This window comes from Manacus vitellinus, unplaced genomic scaffold (genome assembly GCF_001715985.3).
Source record: "Manacus vitellinus isolate BGI_N305 unplaced genomic scaffold, ASM171598v3 scaffold_16_pilon, whole genome shotgun sequence".
Lineage (NCBI taxonomy): Eukaryota > Metazoa > Chordata > Aves > Passeriformes > Pipridae > Manacus > Manacus vitellinus.
The window spans coordinates 8,681,919-8,702,365 of record NW_021939189.1 but is presented as its reverse complement, the minus strand read 5'-3'; the positions used below and the strand labels follow the sequence as shown (position 1 = coordinate 8,702,365).

General features: G+C 40.6%; 1 protein-coding gene across 1 annotated transcript in view; it reads right to left on the bottom strand.

Moving 5' to 3' along the window:
* ARNT2 (aryl hydrocarbon receptor nuclear translocator 2) overlaps window positions 1-11,120 on the bottom strand; it is a 93,989-nt gene extending 82,869 nt beyond the window's left edge. The window contains exon 1 of the mRNA XM_029958723.1: window positions 11,094-11,120. The gene's annotated coding sequence lies outside the window, so the exon portion shown is untranslated. The remainder of the gene's footprint in view (window positions 1-11,093) is intronic.
* Window positions 11,121-20,447: the final 9,327 nt, after the last annotated feature.

Below are 20,447 nucleotides of genomic sequence, written 5' to 3'. Positions count from 1 at the left end.
AACCAAACAAACAAAATACAACAACAAAATCCAAAACAAAAGCTCACAGGCTTTTGGATACTCAAAGGTAGCTGCATTTGCCTTTTTGTTTCCCATTAAATTCTAGAATTTTTTATTCCCACAAAAATGCTCCAAATAGCACAGCTCATCATTATGGCATATAGAAAATACAAAATGCTATGCTCTGCTGCATAACTCTAAGATTTCTTAGTGTTACTTTAGGATTACTACACACCCAAAAATGTCTCATGAATTTTCAAAATTTTAATGATTAACTTCTTCATAGAGCTATTTCCTGAATAGCTTTTATAATACTGAATTTTATACTTTGCTTTCTGAAATTACCAATCTTAAAATAAGAGAGAAAATGCTGTTTTCAGGTAGGCTCTGCTAGACTTTCAATAAGCAATCAGTAATAGCCAGGTTCTTACTGCTTTTTCAGAAGTACAGAATACAAGAATTCACTGGATGTTCTACCAGTGAACTACTAAACAAAGAAAGCATAAAACGACAAAGCATTATTTTTCCATGTCACCATACTCATATTAAACATGATTTGACATCCATTACAAGCCACTTGCTCCCAAAAGTATACAGACAGTTCTGTGGATATATCAAATACAGAAGTGAAGAATGATACTGAAAAAAGCCTCACTGCAAACAAACTGGATGTTTGTTAAAAAACAAGCTTATTATTTGTCTGTAAATATTGACCAAACTAAGGTTTTTGCTTTGCTATTTGCTGACTGAAGAGCAGCCCAGACAAGTACACAGGACACACAAGATTAGTCTGAATTCCAAGCTGGGCGATGAGGTTCCAGCTACTACAGGGGACCCTGCACAACAAAGCAAACAACCAGTGGCAGCCAAATGCATTTACCAAGAAATCACTACCAGTACTTTATGATTTCTATTTCAACATTAGAAAGAATCATGATTTAATTTCTGGAAATTTATTTACTTCCAGTGACAGTTCATTGACTTGAATTAAAGAGCAGTTTGAGTTAACCCACTAACCAAATACCCCCATATAATGCATTTTCCTACTTTCAAATTCAACTTGCAAATACACAATAAACACTCGAAAACTATATCAGAATTTTATCTCAGTGCAACTGTATTTTTTATATAGTTTGATCCTTTCTTTGGTGTATGAAGTAATGTACATTTTGCTCTCAATCTTAATACAAACAGTAACTGGATGAGAACAAATTAATGCGTTTTCAAAGGCAAATTAAGTGTTGAAAACAACCATAAGTCAAGACAACAAGAAATAAGTTGTAAAACCTGTATTAGTACTTTAAAGTCAGGTGGATCGTTGCTAGTTAGTGAAATAACTATCTGTCATGTGTATATTCTGCTAAGGCACTTAAAAAGCACACTATCCAAGTATCACATCTACTCTGTAAAGAAAATACAAATTAATGGTTATTCGTGTGCCTGGAATAAATAGTAACTGCTGTTTCCAGTGAGAAAGAAGCTACATATTCTGGTTTTTTATCTCTGCTCCTTCCCAAAGGGAGAAAAAATTTCTGCTAATCCAACATAAATGTGGTTGCAATAAAAGCCTATTATTAAAACATTATCAATTAGGACATTGCTATGAAAAAGAAAATATTCTCTGCTTGCTCCAGGATAGACACTTCACACTCTCCCGCAAATATGTCACTTTATAATGGACACAAATGAAAAAAACATCCCAGAATACACAGTCTTATAAACAGAACATGCAAACTGGAGGTAAGAGAAATGGAAACAAAAATCACATGACTTAACTGTGGCATGTAAATGTTACTTGTCAGAGGTTCAGCAGGAAATCTGCAGTAAACCTGAGCCCTGTCCTGTGCCCGTACCACCAGCCTGCCTTCTTTCCCTGCTCAGTTCTCAGACACAAGACAGCCAGTGACACACAGGGGACATGCAGCCAGTTTGTAGCAGCCAAGAATTCTCCTGCACAGTGACAATCTACTGGTCTTTCAAATTCTTATTCATAATCACCACATTCATTTTAAATTTAGCAATGATGAAAGAACATTTTGTCCTTAAAACCACCTTGAAAAACCAGTACCAACAGAGGGGCTTAGGTGGAGACACAACAAGCTCTGGAGCTGAACTCAAATAAAACGTCATTAACCTCCACAGGTAACAGAGATGGAGCCAAGACTCCTCACACCCTGAACCATTTACCACATGTATGCCCTTCCTAGAGCAAAGTGAGGACTGGCACAGTGCCTGTGGCTTGTTCAGTTCTGCCAAGGGCAGAAAGGCTTTTGCACATCATCAGTGGATGAGGCAGAACCAATTCCTCAATGTCATATCAACCTTTTCATCAAAGCCGTCAGATACTACTTTAGAGAAGGAATAAAGAGGCATGTGCCAGCTATGAGAGTAATGAATAGTTTTCCTCAAGCAAAACATAATTCAGCATGAACTTCACGTTAATGTTCTTTCCACCCACTCACACATCTCCAACTGATTCTACTCAACCAAAATGCCAACAAGTAAAACCACCCATCTTTTAACTGAGCTCTTGTACACCAGTGCTAAGATTTCATTTACAGTGTCATCCTACAGCTGCCTAACCTCAAACATTACTTATATATTTACGTGCCTTTTTTTTTTTTAAAAACATGCATGGAACCTGGAGAGAGAAATACAAGTAACAAAAGGGAAGAGCAAAGATACTGGCACTGGCAGCTTTCACTAAAATGTTAAAGACCATTATAAGCCTCAGTCCCATTTACAGTTCAGAACCAAAAGGTTCTGAAGCAGAGAGGAGGACCATTAAAAAAGTAAGATTAAGTCTTGAGTCAGGAAATGTATGATGTTAGCTTGTCTGAACAGTGAAAGAGTATCAACATACATTTAAGCAAAAGACTACTGTATCTCGAAAGGTAGAAGTTTATTTGGTTTATCGAGAAGACATCAGAGAGTACAGAAAGTCCAGAAACACTCAGGTTTAACTTAGAAGAAAAACCCAACAGCTGTGATCATTCAATATCTAAGTCTCAAGCTTGAATAAACTACAAGGAACCCAAAGACTCGTATACACCCAAGTACTTCACAGTGACTACCATCAACAAAGAAGGAAGAAAATTCTCCATTGTTGTCTTATTCTGTTAGTATCCATAATGGAAATTTTATACTTAACTCTAAAATGTCTGTAATGGGATATTTTTGGACAGTGGTTCCATGTAGCACAAGTCTGATCTAGAATGTTTTGTTCTTAGTGGGAATCCAGTTCCAGCACAATAGCTCCACTTGGACCAACTTTAACTCAGAGATGGCAGGGAATCTACAGAGACATTACACATATTAAGGTGTTTTGGAAATGGGGAAATTTGGACTCTGTAGGCCTCAACGCGTGGCACTCAGGAAAGATGGTTAACGTTCACTTAAGAAATTCTTAATCCCAGCAGTCCCCTCTCCCCTTTCCTGGAGATCCCTGCTATGATTGCAGAGCCAGAACAAAACACGTCCTCAACACCTCATGCCTGCTCAGGATCATGGATGGTCAGAACCCAGTGGGCAGGAGGCATCAATCCTCCTGCAGTGCAGACAGACAGATACCTCTGCCACATAAACTGTGCTTCACAGCCAGTGAAGGGCTGAATACCCCCAAAGTTATTTTCACAGAAACTCTGGTCTGCTAAGTTGTCTGCAAGAAAGGACGTGATGACTAATTATTAGGACTTGAGTGCACCTTTTTAACGACCTCATGCAGTCAGAAAGGATTCTTATTTTCCAGTCCTCACAAAAGAGTTTGAAAATACTCCTGTATTTTTCCTAGCAATGGTTCGTTTATTTTAATTTCAACAATGAAAATGCACACTTCAAACTTTCACTGGTAAGCAAAAATACACTGCAACTAAGATGCAATTGCTGTTCCCACAAACCTGATTGCACAGCAAATTACACTTATTTTTTCTTTTTTTTTTCTCATAAACCAGAAACATTGCTTATGAAAACAAAAAAAATTAGCAGAGGAAACTTTATCCCCAGAAATCCTTAATTCGTTACATAGTTCCAATAGTTTGACATTGTATTTCTAAGGTCACTGAAAAATCTCATTAAAATAAAGGGAAGTTTTCATTACAGAGCCTTGTTTTTTACTGGTCAAAACACTACGCATTACAGAAAGTGCAGAGCATTTTCAGGGTGAGCCAGCAATATGCAGAAAGCCAGTGGATCTCTTAAAAATGCTTTAAAAAAAATAAAATTAAATCTGAGGAAACCATTGGTGTCCCCAAACACTATTACATGAACATGACTCACGGGAGTAGTCATCAGACTGGCCTCATCAGACTGGCCTCTCTTTTCCCAAATTCTCTCACAGGGAAGCCTCCACAGACCGATGCTAAATGAGCTGCCTCTCAGTGGTTGCAAACGTCAGAATTAAGCATTTCAAACCAAGCTTTTCTAGCTAACAGCACTTTTAAGTCTTTAAAGCTGAACTCAAAACTGAGCTGGGAACTTTGCTCACAATTCCATTGGACACAACACAATGGAAATCCAGCTCACCCAAGCCCATGTTGGCTCTGCAGAACCAACAACAACAACATTTTTTGTCCATTAAAAGATGAAGCATGACTCAGAGGGCAGTGACACACAGTGCCATTTTACAGCTAATTTTATTACTGTAATCCACTTCCCACAGCTACTGTTACAATCAGCACCTCATTTCAGGGGTTGACTTCTGCCACCTGCTGAGGGTCACCATGCCTTGGGCAGATTAACCACTTTGCATCTGGCAGCTTAGCAAATTAAAATACTAACTAGACTCATACTCACATGCTGGTCAGCCACATAACTACAGCAGCCTGCCCTTCTCCAGGAGATTACTGAATGACTTGGAGGCATATCAGATGCAGCCTGTTATTTATTGCAGCAGTACCCGGAGATTGGGGATGCACTTTGCAAAGTACTGTCCGGAAAACAGAAGACAATCTGCATTTTCTAAAGAACTAAACTCTAAATTAAATAACATTTGAGAATGTGATCTATTCACAAGAAGTTACTTTAATTCTCCTTGCATTCAAAATAATGAGTTTTATCCCAAGTTTTAAAAGTATTTCTATTCCAGTTTGATTCATCATTCCAGATATTGCAGTTTTAAAGCATGTGCATTTCAAGGGCGTTTAACAGCACCCAGCTGTCCACCTACCTTTACTAATAGAAAGAGCCAGCAGTAACAAGCCCCTAAAATGACCTACTTGCATGGAATTGTGTTCTGGATTGTTATTGGTAGAGTACTAGAGACCATTTTTCAAAATCAGGCCTGCATGTTCCTCAGAAACAGGTTTTGCTTTTACCTCTGAAGAATACAAATATGCACTGTTTTTGTTCTTTGCAGCTCAGTGATTTACTGGCATGCCTCTTCCCATAAAATATTTGCATATATCTGAGAGTCAAACTGTTCTGATACATTCTGTGTTTGCCAGGAAGTGAACGCTTCAGTTCAGTGTAACTGAACATTTAAAGAACGACAGGCACCAGGACAAATGGCAGCATAATTAACATACCAATGAAGAGCCAGTCGTTAATTACTATCCATTTCAGGCATTTTGTAGGAGCAACTTACCTGAAAAGCCTTTCCATCTGCATGCTGGCAAAGCCAGTAATTAAACAATTCAACACCCTTTTCGGTTGATTAGAGAAAAAAATTATAATTATTTTATATTATTCTATTTGTCACATGCAGTTGACATTCAGATGGGAAAAACCTGCAGCAGCTCAAATCTAAGCATTTGAAATTAATATTATGAGCTGTCCTTGAACAAAACAGCAACACATACACATCTAGGGCAGATGCAAGCTAATAGAGGCTCCTAATTTGAGCCAACTCATTATACCTTACAGTACCTGCTGGGTTACACAGAAGGCAGCACAGTTGCTACTTACAACAGAAAAGTACCACTTTTCTCTAAGGGGAACTTCAGACGCTCCCTACAGAACGGAATCTGAATTTATAAGCTGTTGAAAGACCTGGGAGTAGCACCAGTAGAATGCCAGGATTCATTTACATTTAAACAACGCTGACTGAGAAGTCAATACAAAGCTCAGCACAGCTCCACAGAGAAAATATGGTACTTACAGGAGCTGTGAGAAAGGTAGAGGCACCTAACTGTGGAAAGCAGGGTTGAAACCATAGGACAGAAATACTAAAGATAGGCAAAATGGGAAAAAAAGCTGACAAAAAGGAGAGGAAGCAGAAAGTTTAGAAACATTCATCAATATGTAGAGTATCCAAAACAAAGGATTTCTGTTTCTCCCTGCGCAGATGGCTTTGCTCAAGGAAGACCAGCGTGCTTTGGGTACAAAAAAATGGAAATTACATCTATCTTGAAAACAGCTTCTAATTCACTGCTGATCGCATGACTACAGACATTAATCCATGTAAACAATAAAACTGAGATCCATTTGAAATTCTGACTACCCAAACTAAAGTTTGAACCAGCCCTCATTAAAAAATTCTGTTTCTCCTTGCAGTTTCAAACCACGTAATTTCTGCACTTTAAAGGCCAGATTTTGCTGGAATCCTGTAACATTTTGTGACAAAGTAGCTCTTTCTGGAGCAGCCAAAAAGTGGATATTTGGTCCACATGGCTTTATTCAATCCATTAATTTTCACATGTATTTTTTTTTTAAGCAATGGAAGGCAAAGAATTTTTTTTAAGTTTTTGCTTTGCTAACAATGTGCATCTATCTTATTCGGATTATAATCAGAAGGTAACTTAAATGTACAAAGGCAGCTTCACAAAATTTTTCTTTTCCTCACTTGACAGAATGATTGATACAGATGGGGTGACAGGAAATGCTTTACAGCTGAACAAAGAAAATACTGTTAGCAAGAAGTAAACTGTACCAATGGTTTGTACAGCAAGTGCCCACCCACAATTTCTGGAATGTCAAATTTTTTGCCTGTATCGTCCAGCAAATCTAAGTTTTTGCACAGATTATGTTACAGAACAGTAAAGTAGCACCTCTGTCTTTGGAGATTTCTTTCCCACATAACCTTTACTGAGAACACTCTCACAGTCAGAAAAGACTGTAGCTTGTGTTGGTGGGTGCACACTTCTGCATCCAAGGCAGTATCTCCGCACTCCACAGAGCTGGCCAGACAGAACAGCTCATCCTGAGCTGATTCATCCATCTCTAGACACTGCTGGCCAGCCAGAGACACTTTGCTATAGATAGACTGGAAAATCTGCCACAGATCTACAAGATCCAAGAACTAAATTCCCATCTCTTAAACTCAAAGACCTCTCTTTCTCTTTTCTACTGCATATTTTAATAACTGTGATTTCTGCAGGTAGCACTGAATTAACGCATTTTCCATTCTTGCTTGTCAGTTATGAAGCAGTAAGCCCCCCAAAATTACTCTAAACGACACACATATCTGATCTTCACAACCATTTAAGCATAATCTCTGAATACATCTTCATAATGACAGCCCCATTTCTGTCCTCTTAATAACAATAATCACTACATCAACAGAGTTATTTTGCCTGCTTTGAAAAGCCTATTTTTTTTCCCTTTGCTACCTAATCTCTGTTGCAATTTTCCTTACTGGTAAGAAAAATCAGCAACACCATATGGTATTACAGGAATCAGCAATCTCTCTTTTATTTTGCGTTTTTATTAGAGGCATGGGGAAACATTATTCTACTTGGAAAAAACATTTGGAACTAACCACAAGCTACTTATGCAAATTTTAAATAACTATTCTGTGATAGAAGAGATATCCCATAATGAAATCTTTTGTTATACCTATATATTAGAATTATTAAAAAAAAAGAGAGATTTCATCAGTGCCAGTTTATGTTCAGTACACAGTCCTGAAGGACAAAACATTATCACAGAACAATTCAAGAGGCACTAGCACCTCATAGTTTGACTGAATTATGGACCCACTCTGCAGCAAAAAAACCTATCAAAACAAGAGAACAAAAAGATCTGCAATGTAAACCTCCATTAGCTAACGAGTGTTCTATTTTTGAGACCTTTTTTTTCAACTTTATCTTAGAATGAAGACTACTTTTTTGCATCCCAGAAACATCAGAACTCATTAAAACCTCCATCACTGGAACACTCCATTTACTTCCCAGGATGCAGTGAAATCCATTTCCTGGTTTACTGGATCGGCTGCATTGGAATGAAGGGCAGAACTGCAACAATAAAACACAGCAACTTTTGGGCTATGAGTTGAACAGACAATTCAAAATCTAATAGACTGAAGTAGATCCTTTTTTTTTAATGATCACTTTCAAAGCTGTGTGAAAGCTGGAGAATGGCCAGATTGTCAGCTTTAGAAAGCCAGCTCCTTATGGGAATATGGAATGGGCAGCATCAAGAAAATTCATCCACAGCACTTAATATCTCAGTAACTTGAGTGCAAATGTAAAACTGGGTAACAAATTATTTGGTTCTCAGAATGTCCGGCTGAAACAGGAGAATGATTTATCTCCACTAAACTCCCAAGCTGAACAAACAAAAACAAACCAAAACCAACTCCCAGAACCAAGTGCACTTGCCTAGAACAAGAGCTCAGATGCAGGGCTGAGTTACAAGCTTTCACTGATATGACATAAAATTACAAACTGGAAGCAAGAGAGCTTATTCAATTATCTTTCTTCAAGTTACAACCCCAATTTTTTCACATCTTGAATTAGCCATTGGCTAGAAGTACCCCTCGTGAGCTGCTGTGGTTGTAATGATCATACTTAAGCCCCAGCAACTCTTTTTTCTCATGTCCCACCACCTCAAGACAATCTCTAGTAGATGCCCTTTTGAGGACATGCTGTTCTCCATACCCTTTGGATTTTGGGCTCTCTGCTTAAAAACAAAATGTTAAAAGGAGCTTTAGGGATTACATGAAGAACCCGGGCTTGGGATTTTTTTTCAATTAAATATAAGGATATACACCCCTAAGGATTCACAAAATCTTAAAACATAGCATTCTAAGGGATCTTCCCTCTAAGGTAACTATAGATCAACTCAAAAATCTCATGATTTCTCCTAACTTGACTTTTGAATTTGTGGCATTTTGGCAATCCATAGGGATACCTCACCAGGAGGAACTGAAAGGATACAAACAGTTCATTTCACATCACCTGACCACAGCAGAAAGTTGCTGCTCACACATTGGACTGAGCCAGACTGGAACTCATTACCCAAGACCAAGCAATGTCTCAGGAAAAAAAAAAAAATCCTACATTCATTAAGAGTTTTGTTTTCAATCCAACTTAGCTAATACACAAACCACCACATCACGTACTACACACAAGTTAACCAAAGTTTGACCCCAAAGTAGCAACAGTTATGGACAAAGTTTGCATTCCAAAAATACACACATTTGAAACAGACATGGCACTAAGTTACTTTGCTGCAAGCAATAATTTATGAAATGCTTGTTACACCTCCACAATTTTTTTGTTCTTAAATCCCATTTAATATGCCAATCTTGTTTCAGGAGGAAATAAATTAACTCTGATGCTTTGTGCCAATGCAGATGAGCTTCCCACACACCTGTATTGTGTTTCACACTCCAGTTAGTCATCCAGATTACGACAAACGAACAAAGTACTTCTAACCAGATCTGTTCCCAAAGCTAAGCATGCAGGAAGAGGAAGGAGCCTATCTCGCAGAGCCCCCATTTTTGTCAGTGCAATGTCCAGCTGCAGCTATGGACAAACACCTTCACCAAAAAGGACTATAAGTTTAGATCTAACGCAGCCCAGGAAGCCCAGAGAGGTGGTGTGACCTCCACCACACTTCAGTCCCTGACACTGCAGTTCCCATGAGCCCCAGCCTGGAGAGGCTGCCAACTGCCCCCACTCCCATGAACTTCTCCAACTCAAACTGGCCATTGAAAAAAGAACAGTGAGAAAACGGATAAATCTGCATCTACTGCGAGAGAGAAGATGCTACTGCAGAGCAGTGCATGGTTCTGAACCAAGAGATCCCACACTGAAAGACGTTCCAGAGTTACAGAACACCCAGCTTTTCTGTCTCAGCTAATCCCCATTCCACTGCCTAGAATATGACTAAAATCACATGTATTTGTATTGTAGTAGCTGCAAGTTAATGTCCTGCCTAAATTATCAACTGTTATTAGAACCCCAGACAATTGCTTAATAAAAATTTAATCATATTGTAATTTCTAATCATCATTAAAGATGCTTAACAAGTTAATCTCTCTATTGTGCTCCCCTAACACTGCGGATCAGAAAGTCAACTGGCACAAGGCAGCACAGCTTCGCTACCACTAACAGGGCTACTTTCATGGTCCTTCAGCTGAGGATCTGTCCCCAAGAGAAAATAGCAGGATTAAAATAATTTCGTTACAGATTTTGACTGTTTCTCTGCACCACTTCGCAGTTAAGGCAAAAAAATAGCAGAAGCAACAAATTATGACTTTAAAAGCCACAGCACAAATCAAGGTATTTCACACAGCTCCGTCTTCTGCTGTCCGTGGTAGAGCAAATGCAGCACTATGCTACAGATCAAAGGTCTCCTCTCCTCACTGCCCAAAAACCCCTTATTTTGACTTTGTCCATGCACAGCTGCATCTGACAATGCTTATACACAGAAAAGGTGGGAGGATCATTAACAGCCAGCGAGTTTGTCTTTCAGCTCAGATCTATTCCAACTGCGCAGACGAGGAGTGAAATGATGCTCTGTAACCTCAGCCTTACAGAAGATGTTGGTTCACTTCAGGAAACCAACACATTTCCTCATCCTTCTGGCAGACCATCAATCTGTGCTTCAGAGAGTTTGAGGACCACACTGCAAGTCAACTTTCACCATATCAGATGCACAGAGATGCACACAGACAACACACTTGGCTCTTCTTTCCCTCTTTTTTTTGAAGTTTCTTCCATAATCCCATAACACTCTCTCATTTCCCAAAGCGGTCACAGGGGAACAATGGTAAAGCCCTACTCCAAGGCTAAGCAATCCATGCACACTGTACCTCCTGCAACCACATCTTTCTGTGGCTTCAGCTGCAGGCAGGTAGAAATAGAAAGAGGAGAGGGCTGGTGCAAAAGGGGCACCAGGCTCTGCTATAATTCAGCAGTTTCAGCACTGACCTCTAAGCAGTCAGGGCTGTTCCTCCAGTGTGTAGCTCGGAGGAGCAGATGGGAGAATGGCAAACCAAAGCCCTGTCAAAAAAGGCTATTTGTATCCTCCTCTGTCTGCAACACCACTCACTGAATTGTAGCTGTGAGTGCACACTGTGAAACTCTCCATTCTCATGTGCAACATGGTATCCTGGAAACTAAATAATATTAATTTAATAACCTTCCATTAAATATTGATTTTTATTTAATATGTAGAATTCTGACATTAAAACTTAATCTGATTGACAAATATCAGTTCCTGCTTAATTTATTGGCACTTACTGAACCAAATTAATTGTTTATATCACAATATTTACTTTCAGCATGACAGCTACACTACCAACTACAGAAGGATTTAATCTAATGAACAGGCTTTACACATTAGTTGGCATTTACTCAAGCAAGCCCTTAATAGTCAGAACTGAACCTGGCTCTCCAAAAAGTGACACAATGCAAGCACACACTAAAACAAGTAAACCAGGAATCGACCTTTGATAACAACACTTTTCATTACTATTGAGCTCAGTGCAAGATCCCTTGTCTCACTTATTTTTAGTGTCAGACACCTGTTGATTCACACTAAGTCGACCCAAGTACATCTCCAAAATATGTCGTTTCATCCAAATATGTAATTTCATCCAAACTCACTTTATTTCATCAAGTACCCAACAAAATAGATGTTGCATCTCACAGACACGTAACGAAACGTCAGGGAATGTCTTCCCTCACGCAAAAATTCAAAGGGAAAATTTTTTGTGAGTTTCTTCTCTTAGTAACTGTAGCACTAACACAAAATATTTACTGCACCCTTTGGGAAACAAATAAACACACGGCACACGCCGAGGTGCCCTTGGTCAGTTTCAACACCCTGTTTTGGCTTCGCACGCCCCACAATAAACCTGCCCCTCGTAGCGGGGCACGCACAGGTCCGCGCGGTGCCCCGCTGCCCGACCCCGCTCCTCTCCTGCCCTGTGCCCGCGATGCTTATGCGAAACTGTTCGTTCCCGAGGAACCCGCCCAGGGCTCCCGGCTCTGGGGGGCTCCTGGCCCGGCTCTCCCGCAGCGGGGGCGGCGGGAGGAGCGGCGGGGACCGCCCGGCCCCAGGGCTGCGGGGCCGCGCCGAGCCGGGGGGTGCGAGCTGCGGCGGGGGCGTGGTTGTGGCCACTGGGGGGCCGAGGCTGCAGCTACTCACTCGGAGGGTTTACCTGCCGCCGGCCGTTGCCATGCTTGTCTCTGAGAAGAATTAAACACAAATGCAAGGAGGGACGTGAGGGAATGCTCTGATGAGCCGCTAGCCCGAGGGGAGGCGCGGCGAGGGGAAGGCTGGCGGGCGCGGGCGGCCGGGCGGGCGCGGGGCGCGGCTGCTCCGTCCCGCCCGTGGTCCCGCTCCGCGCTCGAGCGGGGGCGGCCCAATGATTGTCCCGATTGGCCCGCGCCGCCTCTGCTCATCGGCGCCGCGCTCATGAAGCATCGGTGCCGAGGCCGGCCGCTACATGTGCGCTGGCTCCGGGCCGCGGTGCCCGCCCAGGGAACCCGAACCCCGCAAGAACCGCCAGGCGCCCCGCGACGAAACGGCCCCGCAACGGGCCGCCGCTCCGGCGGGGCTCCGAACATCCGCGACGCCCGGGGGCGCGAACTCCCCCGAGGAAGGCCGCGCGGTGAGCGGCCGGTGAGCGCGGGGCGGGGGGAACTGCCCAGCACCCTAAATTAGGGGAAGGGCGGGGGCTGCACAACACCCCCGAAACCAGGGGCAGCTGTGGGGCGCTGTCCATCACCTCTGAAACTGAGGGGAAAGGATGGTGTGCTCGCCATCACCTCCGAAACTCAGGGTGAAAGTCGGGGTACTGCCCACAACCCCTAAAACCAAGGAGGGTGCTTGGAGTGCTGTCCATCACCTCTGACACTGAAGGGGAAGGCTGGGGTGCTGCACACCACCCCAAAACCGAGGCGAGCTGTGGGTGCTGTCCATCACCCTCTAAGCGGAGGTGGAAGGTTGGGGTCCTGCCCGCTGCACCCAAAACCAAGGGGAAGTGTTTGAGGGGCTGTCCATCACCTCCAAAACTGAGGGGAAATGTTGAGGTGCTGCCTGCTGCCCTCAAAACCAAGGCAAGCTGTGAGGTGCTGTCCATCACCCTCTAAACGAGTGGAAGGTAGGGGTGCTGTCCACCATCCACCAAACCAAGGGGGAATCTTGGGCCACGCCTGCTGCCCCCAAAACTGAGGGGTAGTGATTGTGGTAGAGCTTACCCACTTAAATGGTGAAGAAGGGAAGCTGTTGGACAATGTCACTGCCGCCCCTGTTGTCCCCAGACAATGACATCCCTTCACCCCTGAGGTGGCGATGTCCTCTGGGAGGTGGAAGGGGAACAGAGCCCTGTGAGTCCATACACCTCCAACACTTTCTCCACTTGGGTTTCAGGAGAGCCATTTCTGTGGTTCCTCAGGATCACACATGCTGACGTGGTGTGCAGCTTGGTCAAGCGCTAGATAAAGATCTTTTGGGGGAAAAGAGTAGCTGTGGTGTTATCTGCATGTTACAGTACCTCTGACTTTGAGGTGGAGGACTTGGTGCTTCAAATGGACAGTGTTGTACAGAAACATCTTAGTTCTTTGTTAATAATACTAATTTCCTGGAATTACAGAGGAAAGTGTAATAACTCTTGGAGTTCTTTAAAAAAATATCCAGGAGTTCAGAGACCTTCTATGCCCCTCCAGGTGGAGCATATGAATTGTATCATATTCCTCTAAAAACCTTATTTTGCCTCACACTGCACTCACATTCACGCTAAGTAGCACAACTGAACAACTGAGCCTTTGTAACTCTTCTCACATTTCAAGCCTTTCCATTGCAAACACAAGGACGAAAAATACACTTTCAATGGAATTGGAGATTTTTCTCATAATCTCATAACTCAGGTCTTTAAGGGAAAAAAAAAATCAGTATCACAGATTTAAACCACAAGATTTCTGAAAAGCCACTGGTGTAATGACTGTAGCAGTCACGTGCAGCATGTGTGTAATACTGGAAAAAAATTAATGAATTTTGATGGCTTTGTCATCTCCCCAGAATGCCACAAAGGCCTGTTAATCTTTAAATACCTGCCCATGGCTGTGCTCAGTTGCCCTGAACAGCCCTGCAGTAGTTGATGGGAGCACTCAAAATGAAAAGTTGCAAATCAATCCCTTGCTTTGCTGAATGAGTAACCTGAACCAGTTTATCCATTAAGATGCAAATTGGCAGAAAAATGAGGAAAGCATGGAGGCTGTGTTTACTGATTTCCTATAGAGGAGTTTAATCAGAACAGCGTTAAATGCTCCTGGTTATCTAGAAAGTTTACTTTATCTTTGATTTATTGTGCTTTTGTCTATCAGATGTGGAGCTGTTTTTCTGAGCAACTTAACTGCTTTAGTGCCTCCTGATGCCGTAGAGTTTTGGATGCTCAGCAGGCAATCTTAATTCTTATCTTGAGGCATTTACCCTGCTAATACAGGAAGACTGTGTTAATATCAGCAATTTTGTAAATACAGCTATTTCCATTCAGATAAAACGTTGTGATTTGAACAAAGCAACATTTGGAGTGACTTACCCTGGTGCAGGGTCAGAGCTCAATTCCTTTAGGTTCCTATCAAATCTGGTGTTCAGATTGCATGGCTAGTGCTGCTCATGAAAGCTTTTCAATGAGCCTCCATTATGTCAAGTTACATACATGCATAAAGGTTAAAGGATCAAACCCCTAACACTATAATGATAGTAAAAGGCCTTATAAAACCATAACTTATAGCATTAGGCACTTCTGAAGTGTCCTCTGAAGGCATTTACAAGTATTTAGGGGTTAAACCTTATCTCTCTCTTGCCAGAAAAGCACTAATATTTCTTATTCCATTTCTATTTTAGAGATAAGGAAGCCACCCCCCCAAAAAAAAACCAGATCTGACAGTGTGCTATCATAGCTTTCAACAAACATATGGGATAAGTCCTACAATGACTGAATATAAACCAACAAAACCATTCAACTGCCTGTGCTGTCCCCATGCGTGATATCCCATGAGATATTAGATTAGCCCAGAAAGAGCACATTACAGCCAGGGTATTTGATGTTGTGCTCCGCCTAAATAAGACCTTAGGGCTTAGCATGGAACAGGTTCTGTCAAATCTACTGTGGTTCAGACATAATTATGCAAAAATAAAGCTTCTTTTCTTTTTTGTTTGCTGTGAGCTTTGTTGACTCTCTCTGTTCAGTTTCACTCGCAATTCTTTGTTCACTTAAATAGATTAAGAAACAAATTGATTTTTTTCTCCTCCCCATCTTCTCTATCTTAATAGGCAGTATTAGCAGAGTCTTTCAGAATCCCTGAAACAATCCATAAATGTAATGGAATTATTCTCTGTTTATCTGTAATAAACTGCTTCCTTGTTATCTCGTCCTGAGCCTTTCCATACCTCTGGTAAGATCTGTAACGTTGGTCACTGGAGAGAGAAACCATCACTGCTCTTAAAATCATGTTCTAGCCATGGTGGAAATGCATGCTCTGTGTTTTACTTTCAGTGTAATGCAAAGAACATGTACAGACTAAAGCAAGAAATCAATTTAGTTGATGAATTCACGTTTCTCCAAGTTCATGCCAAGCTATGTACGTTGAAAGCCTAATTCCTGTGGAATGGGGCTCCTCACAACAAAAGCAGGGACAGTGCTGGACTTTACCTTTGTGCTTGCAGAGAGACTGAACAGTGTTGTATCAATACCAGGCACAAAACAGGATGGATATGCAAGACAGCAATATGCAAACTTTACACTGTTCCTGCCTCACAACAGGGGGTGCGTCACCATTTTAATATAATTACAAACAAGTGTTGACATGATGTGTAGCAACAGGAAAGTAAACGAATTAAGAAAAGTGATTTTTACCTCAGTCTTGTCATTATGTACCGGAGAATGTCTGTTAGATGTCTTTACAATGATTGTTTCCAATTTAGAGGGCTATTACCACTGATAGCAGTGCTCAGCATACATGTGTATTCTGCGTGTTGGCTTCAGAAGCAGAAATAGATCAGTTGAGCACTGCAGCTCACTGAAAATGCTCTCCATTAACACCTTTCCTTTGAAAGCTCAGCACTGCCCTGCCAGTTGGAATACTTGGATGTGGTACTTTTTTGGTTAAAAAAGATCTTTGGTGGTTTTTACCAGTACAAGTCCTCTCTAATAGCAACGTTGAAAAACAAGGTCTGAAACCTTGAACCTACAGTTCCCTAGTAGAATTTTCTTTTCTGGGACATGAAATGAAATTTCAGGCAATTTAATACAGTATAATCAAAACCAGTGACATTTTAATAAAGTCTCATACTTTAATAAGACCTCCCAGCTACATTCTTTGATCTGTGTTTCCATTGTAATTGAGTTAATATATTGCATTCAATTCATCCAAAAGTCTTTGATATTTTGGAAGAGTATGATATATGTATATTAAGCAACCCCATACACCCAAGTACTTGGAACTGGAACATTATGTGCCCTTTTTAATTTGTTTCGTCACATATGGGTGACCACACTTGCCTAAATAAGCTATAGAGAAAATGATAAAATTTAAAATGTGAACTATCATAGGAAGGTCTTAAAAGCATTTGTTAAGGAAATTACAACCTTGTTCTTTAAACTATCCCATATAATGTGAGAGAAAATTGTATTCTTCCTATAAAATGCAATAAAAGACCTTGATAAGAATGTGTAAGTTATATTAATGTCTATTCGGTCCTGGAGGTATAGAAATGTAATTTCTATGATGTTCTCTATAGCTATTGCTGTTAAATTCTGCAGTGGTTTTCCTGTAGGGAAAATGACATTGAGTATTACAGAAACCCTTCTAAAGGTGAAATGTCTGTGGCAGATGTCTGTTACCTAAGAAATGTAACCGAGATCAGACAAGTGTTCCTATGCTAGTAGAAATCTGGACTGGGAACCAAACACCTGACAGATACCTTTTATCTCTTAACTTCAGCTCTAACATTTCAAGCTGCTTCAAAGTTTGTATAAGTTTAACCATGTATTAACAACCAAAATTTAAACATTGAAACTTGATTATAAAGCCTAAGAGAGGAATAGCTGGTGCAAGCACATTAACACATAACCTGTTTTCTTCACAATGTTTACTAAGCAGATTTTATTTTATTTCCTGATATTAACCTCCCTCTCTGACAGAAGTACTGCCAACAATAGACATCATTAAGCTGATAGAGGCTGTTGGTGGTTACCTCAGGTAGAACTGACCACAGGGCATCTGGGAATATAGTTTCCACAGTGCATACCTAATTATATCCCTGAAATCATTCTGTGAAGCAAATGGGTAAAAACCCAAAACCATATAAACAATACTGGTCTACTTACATAAACCCAAGACATGAACAAAAAGACAGATGCCAGAAATAGCACTTGGGCCTGAATCAGCAAACTGACACCAAGAACTATGCAAGTCAAGTCTTTTTTTCCAAAATGCAATATATCTTATATTGAACCAAGAGCTTTTTCTTTTGAAGGGATGTGTTTGTGATCTGTCTTGGTTGGGATATTATTATTTAAAGCATGAAGCAAATGAGACCTGTTGGGTTGAAGAAATAGGAATGGAGTTCCAAGTCAGTAGAGAGTCCTGAACATATTTATCCCTTTCCACCTTCAGAAATAAGGTCCTGAGCTAAATTCTGCTGAAACAAACATGCACATCACAAGTAGCTCCAGGAAGGTGAAGTCTTTTTGTTAAAATTTTGCCACTGTGTGGCATCCCCCCAACTCACTAGTCCTATAATAGTGGCTGGAGTAAAAGATTAGTCAGTTTAGTAAAAATGAACAGTAAAACCAGAGCTGGTCTTTTGCAGGGAAAAGGGCCTTTTTCACTCACTGCTCAGCGTGAGACCAAACTGCCGATTTCCCAGATTCCTGCTGCCCCATCTGCTGTATTACAAAGTCTATGAATGTAATAAAATATAAAGATTCAAGTAATACAACATCCACACCACACATCTTGACAAAAGTATTTAATTTCTCGGTTCATGATTTCTAGTTTTACAATATTTCTAGAATTGATCTAATCGTAATCAACAAAAGATTGATGTGCTTGGGCATACAATAAAACATACAATAGGACCAGGACACGTTTACATTTATGGCAATGCAGTTTGAAAAGCATACTTTAAGAACATGGCATATTATAAAAATACTGCTGCCAACTTGAGGGAGGCCTTTGCCTTGTTTGCAGTGAGAATTTACGAAGAGTACTTTGATAAGTTTCATAAACAACATTCTATCCCCTTTACAGAGTTTTCTGTATCTCATCAGAGAGATTTACTGGTATCATAAGCTACAGAGACTAAAATGGCAGAAAATCTCTCACAGCTAATTGCAACAAAACCATCTGAATCCCATGAGACATAGGAGGCAATCTGTGTCCTAAGGAAAATAAGAAATTATGAGGAATTTGAAATATGCTGTGCTTTTTCAGTTGAGCACAGGACAGCTAGAAAAAACAAATATGTGAAGGAAGTGACTGTCTGATATTTGCCCTCTGTTCTAATGCTAATTCTATTCTAATTCTTCTCTGCTTTCTTTAGCCTCTCTTTCTCCAGCTAAGCAAGATAACAATTTCCAAGAACCATAAAAGAGAACAGAAACACATGCATTTAATTGTCTTATAAATTGAATTATGATTTATGACACATTTTACGTTTCATGAGTAAGATTTTATGCAAATTCTCAGCAGACTCTTCTATTTAAAGAGCTTGCACAAAATATTCCTACTTGATTTTATTTCTGAAATAGACAAACTGAACACATGTACCCATGTCTCTGAGACCAGGCAGTACATGCTTAATTATGTTCAGAAATCTAATCCCTGAATTATGGAATGCATCATAATTTATTTCTACATTAGCAAAAGCGTGCTTTAAAAGTGATGGACCATCCCTTACCATATGCTTTATGGTTCTCACATTTGTATTAACAAAGAAGGAACAACCATCTTGAACAGATGAATATACAGCCATAGATAATTTTTCTTTCTTATCCATTCTTCCAGATCACCTCAAATATAATAAAATTCTTTTACCGTATCTGCTAACATATAAAAAAGTGAAGTAGTATACTTATATTAAAAACAGGTGTCAATACATAACAACTAATCAGTCCAAAGATCCACCTGGCTGAGCATTTTGTGTCTGACAATGTCCACTAACTCTGCAATGATTGAGGAAGGAAGGTAAAGACAAGGCAAATGCTGAGTTATACTTCCCTCTGGTGTACTCTTGCAGCTTCCAGCAAACTGCTGCTGGGGGAATTCATGCGGTAGAATGTTTCATCTGCATCATTAAAACCACTCTTAGCATTAGCCCAGTGTTGTGAATTAATTGTAAAATGTCACATCAATTAATTTCTATCCATCCAGGCCAGATCATGTATTGATCCCCTCAAACAGAAGGCTGAGTGTCAGGATTTTGAACAGTGGAGTGATGGAGTTGGCACCCAGATTCCTGTTTGGTGGTTGCATCTTTTGGGGTAGGAGATAATGGTACAGTGGAAACAGCACTGCAAGGCAGCTGAGATGAATGCTTATAAAGAAAAGACTGTGGAATAGCAATGCCTACGGTGTATGGTAGTATGAAAACATTGTGTCAATATTTTTTCCACGAAAAATACTGTGAGAAAAGATGCATTTTGCAGCTGCTACTCTTTGGGACACATTCCTACTATTCACTCACCTGTGCTTAGGGGTAAGGCAGCAAGAAGCAAAACAAATACCTTCTTTGGACTGGACAAAATCATGAAGAAATTTGTCACAAAATATCCTGGATATCCAGAGACTGAAATGCATTTTTACTCTGCTCATCTTATCTCAATTCACTGTGTCTGAGTGTTTCACACGCACAGAGTTTTGTTGAAGATAAGACTCCCAGACAATATTAGGCAAATGAATTGTGGGGGTTTGGAAGCTGGAAAACCATCATCTTCCTTTTCCCGCTCTTTGTCTAAGAAAACATAAACAAAAAGTAGTTAGCTGTTTCACAATTGTCACCATATTGCAAAATGGAATGTGATGAGGGCTGAGATGATATGCTGGGCCTCTCCTGTTTGTCTTGTGCGCCAGTTCGCACTTCTGGAAGAGCCACTTACTGGCTGCCCCTCCAGAGCATCGTTTTTTCCTGAGTCCATGGAATTCACTCCAGGACAGCATGCTCACAGCTAACTTGGAAAGAAATACCTTAAAAGCTTTGTTGGTGGGGTGTAAGCAGGACACTGTCTTTTCATACTGCCTCTTTCATGCTGTATTTTATTCTTTCTGTTG